The following is an 8,258-nucleotide window of genomic DNA, read 5'->3' on the forward strand; positions in this document are numbered from 1 at the left end:
TAACTCAGAACTCTGTTTCTTTTCTTTTTTTTTTTTTTGGGGGGGGGGGTGGGGGGTTGGGGATTGAACTCATGGTTCCTAGTAGTAATAAAAAGAGGCAACATACCTGTATGTTCATCACTATTGAAAGGTAAGACCATAACCTAAACAAAAGATCCTAAAATTGTTTGGCTCACAACAAGGATATCCGGGATCATAATTCCACATCCTATATGGATAAATAATAATAAGATTTGGTAATAAAATTGATACCGATTTAAGCTAATACCAATACCAAATACGAGATAAATGTAAATATTACTAATCCTGGTACAAGCCAACGACCAGCTTCCAATTTATCAACTAGACCATTATTAAATAATTGTGGAAATAGTTGGCAAGAGATAGGGATATAAGTTCCAGCGGAATGAAGAGCCTCATCTCGTTTGTCATTGTCTTTCTCTAGCTAGGGTGGCTGAATGCATCCTGAACTACTATAGAAATAAAAACAGAAGACATAATATGAACAATTGCTACATGTAGAGGAGAAAGCGGTAATAACTAACAAAATTACATACAACATATATATATATATATATGAGTTTTCAGTGTGGACTCAGTTGAGACCCTAAATTTATTAGATGTATAAGTTAAGTACTTAAAAGGGAATATGACTAGAAAAGGACGACCACACTGGCCAATGAATGATTTCTCGCAACAAAATTAAAGAATTGAGAATATTTTTAATACTGGGCAGTAGCTCTTGCTTTCAGCCGGTTTAGTTCAAATCAATGCAAGCCAATGAGAAACCCTCCTCATTTGGGACGTGGTAGGTTTGAAGTACTAGAGAGCGGTTGGAGAAATCCAAAAATTGGTCGTAGGGTCATAGGATAAAGAAATAACACTTATAACTAGAGGAGACACACACCTAAAAATTAGATGAGTATGTTTATATTGAATGATTCATCACGACTGACGAGGAAATAGTAGGGTGTTTACCTCGAAAATACGAGTAACAATTAAATTTAATTTATGGTTTTAAAGATACGTGATTTAGTTCAATACTAATTAATAACCAAGAAGTCTGAATTATAAATGAAAGGAGCAAGTAAAATCAAACCAGAATGTAGACAGTCTCGACCTCGACCAAAGTGACCTCGAGATGATCAAGAACAATAAAGCAAAGAATAATAAAGCTAAAGGACAATTTCTGATGAACAATGAGCCAAAAAGTAAGAGAATATATTCTTTCCAATGATTAGATGATGTTTTACAAATGATTGGGTCCCCTTATATAATAGGGACCCTAAATAAGGTACATTTCTATTTACAGTAAAGAATCTTATTGGGACAGCTGTCTAACCGCCTAGTACGAATTCGTACAAATCTATTCCGGGGTTTACGCCATGAATCTGGGTCGTGGCAGGAATCTGCTCATTCTGTTATAAATCGTAACGGCATTATGAATCACGCCAACTATACTTAAAAAAGGACAATGCGGACGTTGCAAAATATACCTGAGTATTGTGCCAGAGTCGAATCCACAAGAATTAACCTATAATCACTATCTTTAGACCTACTAAACTCTTTAGAATCAATTTCCCAAACGTTGAGAATCAACAATTGATGGTGTTTTTAATAACTAAGATTAAAGTAACTAAATAGCTGCAAATTAAAGATGCTAAGCTGTAAACAATAAGAAAAAGCGCTAAAAGGTATTGATTTCCCCTATTGATGGAATTCCTTCTGTTTTATGTTTCATACAAATCACCAACACATTCTATAATCATGAACGCTTCTTACCGTAAATCTCTCCCGAGTAATCAAGTAATTTACTTAATGCCTCTCCCAGATACACTAGCTAGCTTAATTATCACAGTTCACTTAAGATGCACCCAAGGCTTTTGTTATTCCTAATCCCCCGTTAAACCCGCAGTTATAGATCCTCTTATACTTTGGGAGTGTGTTGTTCAACAATAACTAAATATGCACTCTCTCCCCGAGTTAATGCACACTAAATAGGCACAGCTAATTGGATCCTGTCAATTAACTACAACAAACACGTATTGAACAAATAGAAATTAAACTGGCAAACTGTATTCACATAAACAAGAAGTTCATCCCTCAATAGGTTCCATCAAAACCCTAGACAAAAAGATTTAGCTGCTCATTGACTATGGTAAATCAACTAGAACAATATTCATAATCATAATTGCAAGAAAATTAAAGAAGAAGAAGATATGATGTTTTAGGTGATCTCTCACAATTGTTTTGCTTGCTACAATATTCTCCAATACAAATCTTGCCTCCTTTGGGCGAAGTCTAGTATTTAAAATAGGGTTTGGTCTAAAAACCCGTGTTTTGCACTTAAGTCCCTGAACTTTCCGCCTCTGCCGCGGTCTGCGTCAAACCGCGGCCCACACACCTTCCTCTTAATCTCAACTTAATCTGCGATACAGTCCTTCTACCGGTTCTGGCCGCGGTGGAACCGCGCAGTCCTTCTTCAGGCCTGGCTTGAGCTGCTTCGCTTGGTTCACTTGGCAAAATTTTACGATTGGCCTCTTTTTCTCCATATTTGATCCCAAAAAGTACTCCATAGCCTTCTCTTTGTCATATATATCACCTGCAAAGCATGAAAAGCACTAATCAAAGCATTTTGCTATCACTTTTATCATCAAAACTATACAAGAAGGTGGTCTTATAGGCCTAAATATATAGTTAAATTCACCTATTATCAAACACCCATACTTAAACCTTTGCTCGTCCTCGAGCAAGTTAAACCACACTTCTAGGCCTAACCGTTGATGCATTGCCCAAGTTTATGCTATACCCGCCATTATGAAACGAATAACCTAAGCAAGTGCAACCAGTCCACACTCAGATGCAGACTCTAACGCCATGACACACTCGTGCTTACTCTAGTTACTCTAACAGAGTGTGAAAACTCCTTTTTCTTCCTGAGTCACATGCCCTCACATCACAAATCTGAGAGAATTCCCACACCAATAAATTAAGCACAAGGAACCATAGATAGACAGAATTCACTCACTCTCAGCAAAGAACATTCACTATGCCACACAGACTACACGCATGAGGCTTTGCCCTAGTGTAATACTTCTACTAATCGAGCTGTTCCATCAAAATCAAAAGGTCTTTATTTGTGTACATGTAGTCTAAGACGATCAGGATATTTGGATATAGTGACTAACCTCCCTACACTTTTAAATACAAATTCCTTTTTTTTTTTCAATTCCCATGTTCAGACCCAATTGTTCTTCCACTTTTGTTTCAAAGTTGGCCCCACTTTTTCTTTAGATGCACTGGCTTTTCTCTTTTTTTTCTTTTCCTTTTTTTAACAACCATGCACCATTCAGTAATTTTTCTGATTTCCTCTTTTTCCCCCCCTAACTACCCCAACACTCGAACTTTGTAGTCTTTAATAATTTCAAAGTGCTTCTAGGATACAGATAAGCAGCAAATCTACCAAAACACAGGGATGTAGAATTATTAGGGTACAAAGAACAGGCTTTCAGGCCCACGGTTAACTTGGCAATAATGTACACGTGGATTCACAATTATACATGCTATAAGCAAGAAAGTCTCTCAATCATTCTTAATACAAAAACTTCTATTTCGCTTGCAAACACAGCAATGGGGCAAGTTCTAGGTATCGGCATAGCAAGCACAGAATGTCAAGTAATGCTTCACCACACTTTGGCATACTACTCATTCCGAATCAGTTTATCAACACACTCATACGAGCTCAAGAGGCAAGATGTCAAAATTAAGCGCATCAAAGTATGTTCTACAACATGAGCCTAGACGGTCGCACCTCCCAGTTCGTTTTTGTTATTCTCAGGTGTGTGTAATCTAGGTGTCATTCTAGACCTTACACCATTCTGTGGTCCTAAAAAACAAAAGAAAAATCTACCTAATCGCCGGTTCGAAGAAGCTTGGAAAAAACCGTGGTCAAAATAAAACCAAGGGAGAATTACTACACTCCTAAAAAAAATACGAAAATCTACCTGACTGCTCCCTCCAAGAGTACTGTCAAGTGGTCCGTCACTCAGAAGAGTCCTCTAACAAATTTGTTTTTTTTATCTGACTTTTGACCCTCAAGAAGCCCGTCGACAAAGTGTCCGTCGTTTGGGTCCAAGTCAGTTGCTTCTAATGTGAGTAACAGTCCAATTATACACCAACAACACAATCTCTAATATACAAACATACTCAATGTCTAATACACTAAATACACTACCTAAGACCAGTCTCGCCACCCACACTTAAATATGCATGTCCCATGTCATCTCAAACAATAAAGAATAGAAGGGTAAGAAGACTTCCCGAGCATCAATCGGAGTCTGAGAACTTGGTGCCTTGGGTCGACTTACAAGCTCCCCCACAAAGCACGAACCACGCCATATAACCGACCTCTCAGACCTGGCATGCCCGCTGAACATGCATCCATACGCGTAGTGTAGGCCATCTACTGAGGTGCAAGATCTACGATCTCTTCCTCCAAGGAACGCAACAATAGGTCGGGTGACTGGGATCTAGAGAGCCTCCCAGTATGGTGTTGACCGACGATGGTCCGGCTCGGTCATAGGATCGCCTGGATGTGTTTGGGCTTCAATCCTCATCCACGTCTGAATGGTGGCAGGTGCATTCTCGCGCACTCTGATGCCTTGACGCTTGAATGGTGCTTTAGCGGGCAAGGCTCCATTCATGTAGATTGGTGGGTAAACATTTTTAGCAAGCACAAACCTCGTTCACCAATGAAGGAAGTAGAATCCCTTTGACCACAGGGACGACCGCAGGATCATTTCATCACCAATTATCTCATGCCGCATCAAGTTTATCGTTAAGTTGACGAAGCACCAATGTCAAACAGAGCTTTGATAGTTCAACGTCAGTCGTGTTACCTGTTGCATAGAACCGCTGCAAATTGACAGTGAACCAACATTTAAGCAAATGTGTGAATGACCTTGGAGTTCAAGGGTGATATTGTCCCTGTATCCAGCGTGGTTGACCCCCTGCGCCATTATATTTCTAGTCATATTCTCCAAGTGACTCTTGTGGTTCCTGTATTCGATGTCAACCAGTGTACTTGGGCAGGCCTCAACACCTGGCGAATCCTTTTCAACTGAGCATTCACCACCTCTGCCCCGCACTAATCCACCTCCTCAACATGTGGAGCTGGGGATAAGTTTGCATAGAACTCCCCTTACTAGCCATGACTTCACGTGTCTCAGGTCATTCAAATAAGAAACTCAATCTCCCCCGTCGTGATTTCCTCATCACATTTCTTCCTTTCTGCATGAGGGCCGCCGCTGTCAATAGGAATCTCAGGCGTAGCTCTGGAGCCTTGGTCATGAAAGTCGTCTCTGCCTTCTGTGATTCGAACGCTGGATTCATCATATGTAGGCGCCTTGGGAAGTCCTGCCGCGGCATTTTTTGCCTTTTTACGAGCCATATCACCTGCAAAACAAATTCCAGTAAGAACCATCAAATGTAATCCAACTAGTGCCAGGTTCGGATGGGTATCTCAGACTTCGCCACCCGGATGGCCCAAACAATATCCCCCCTTCCAATTTTTTTCTTCCTAGCTTAAGGGCCAATGTGCCCACTAGCCGAGTGTCAAGGTTAACACCCTCTCAAAGATGGCCCTCACAACAATACTAACTCACAATTCGGCAAACAACACCCACCACGAAGTCGCCCTCAGTGGTTCACTGCCCAAACACAACACCACACAACTAATGGGCACAAAGTGCTCCAAAATCTCATCAACATCCCCCAATTTTCGTCCAAACAAGCACCTTCCACCAAACTACATCACACAAAGTTATTTTTATATCACTCCAAATGATCCTCAAACCACACATTTAAGCCTCCACAGTCCCAAGAAGCAAATACAAATGAAAACAAAAGAAGCAAAGAGTTTACAAAAATTAACACTATTCCTACCTAGGGTTTAATTAAATCTAAAAGTATGCTACCATTACATCTAACTAAAGATGAAGAAGAGAAGAAACGAAGAAGGAAATTAACTTACTTGAATGAAGGAGAGGGGGGGTAGGTGGTGATGAGCTTGAAGAAGATGACATGGAGTTTGAGGGGGGGGGGGGGGAGGGGGGGGAGGTATTTGAGAGAAGAAGAGGAGAAGAGAGGAGAAAATTTGGGTTTTGGGGGGGGGGGGGGGTGTGAGTTTTTCGTGGCTGCTGCTTGAGAGGAGAGGAATAGGGTTTGGGGTGGGTGACGTATTAGATAAAGCGGGGGAAAAATGAAAAATGAAAATAAATAACAAAAAATCTCGGTACCTGCCCCGACGTGTGGTCTGCTGCGGTTCTACGCGGTTTACGGTGAACCTGCGGTAAGACTAGGATCAGAGAGGGATCCCGCACGCGGTTTGACCTGCGTTTACGGTGGACTACCGCGGTAGAACGAGGGTCACAGAGTGGATCCCCACCGGCGGTTTGCACCGCGTTTACAGGTCGGCGCAGTTCTTTGAACTCATCATTTTTTTTTTATAAATATGTACAACATCTTACAACATGTCGGGTTGCCTCCCAACGCAATCGCCGTGATTTAAACGTTCGCGGCACGACAACAAGGATAGCGATTTAAGGCTCGCTCGACCTCTTGTGGTTCAGATCAGGGTGCAAGCCCCTTTAGACACTCCTTAGGCTCGCTCATCCCACATATGGCTTCAATCTTTGTACCATTCACTCTAAAAGTCCGAGAGTCATTCTCTGTGGCAATTCAACACCCCTGATAGGAAAACTTCAACTAGCCCGAAATGGTACAGACCATCGGACTTAAGTTTACCTGGGAACAGACGTAGCTTGAGTGTAGAGCCACTATCACTGTCCCACGGATTTGAAAATTCCTCTCAACAATGTTTTGGGTCGTGCAGCCTCTTCATTCTTCTTCTGTATAACTTTGTGCTCTCCTGAAAGCAAGATATCTGAATTCCCAAAGCTTCATGCAGTTCAGTTGATGTCTTATTGTGCCGCACTTCTCATATACCAAGTTCAGCTGTGTTCAGTGCTACCCACGTTTATGTTCAACGTTCCAGCAAGATTGCCGGCTTCCCAAACACAACTTGTATGGTGACATACCATATTGGTGTCTTGAAAAGTTCTGTAAGCCCAGAGTGCATCAATCTAGTCTCCTCCACCCAATCCAGTTCTGTTTGCCATTTACATATATGGTTAACACAGAAAAGACTCCCCTTTGATTCCTCTCTGTTGGACACTTTCAACTTGTCCACGTAGTCTGCGGGTGGTAAGGAGTAGCCAACCTGTGGCGCACATCGTACTTAGCAAGCAACTTTTTCTATAAGTCCTGTGGAGAAAGTTGAGTGCCTCCATACTGATAATTGATCGTGGTGTCCCGAAGGCGGGTGAATATATTCTTTTTTCAAAATCCCACTACCACTACTTTGCGTGTCATTGGTGGGCAACGCAGCAGCTTTCCACCCAATTTGGACACAAGTTCCAGCAACAAGAATTGTATTATTGCGTTAGGACTGACGAAGGGCCCATAAAATCATCACACTCAGACGTAAACACTTCCAACCGTCTTGAATTGGGTTCATGGGCATCCCGTGGCGCCGGAAATTTTCCCAGGTGCGCTGACATTCATTGCAAGCCCTTCACCATCAAGCTGAGCATTCTTTAACACTGTTGGCCAGGAGAATCCAGCCTCCTATGCACCTTTGCTGCGTGTCCTGACCCGTCCATAAGTGTCCACCATAACCGCCGATCCGCGACAAGCCTGCAAAGCAGAAAATTGCCTCTTTAATCTCCGGGGGACGCATCTTCCGGATCATATATTATCAAGACCAATATTCTAAACAGATAAGGGTTGCGTGCCCAGTAATATTTGGCCGGCTTTTCATGATAAGACCTTTTTTCCTTTGGGATCACGATGAAAGGTCGTGAGGGATGTACCACGGCCAGGGTAGTTAGCAAAGTCTGCATACCATTGGTGCTCCTGAAGAGTGGGCGAGTAGCTGCTCGTCTGGAAAAGTTGTCCAGATATTCCTCAACCTCAACTTGCCCGTTTCCAGCTCCCTCAGTCGTGATAGATATCCAGCGATTGTTCTTCAGTGCCCTTACGGTCACGAATTTCAAGATCGAATTCTTGGCAAGTAGCGAACACCGCAAACGAATCAAGCGTGGCTTTGATTTTTCTTTTTCGATTAGGTTACCTGAGAGCTGCCATGGTCAGTATAACAATTACCTTTGGACCCTAGTCAGGTAGGATCGGAATTTGTC

This window comes from Nicotiana attenuata, unplaced genomic scaffold, assembly GCF_001879085.1.
Source record: "Nicotiana attenuata strain UT unplaced genomic scaffold, NIATTr2, whole genome shotgun sequence".
NCBI classification, from domain to species: Eukaryota; Viridiplantae; Streptophyta; class Magnoliopsida; order Solanales; family Solanaceae; genus Nicotiana; species Nicotiana attenuata.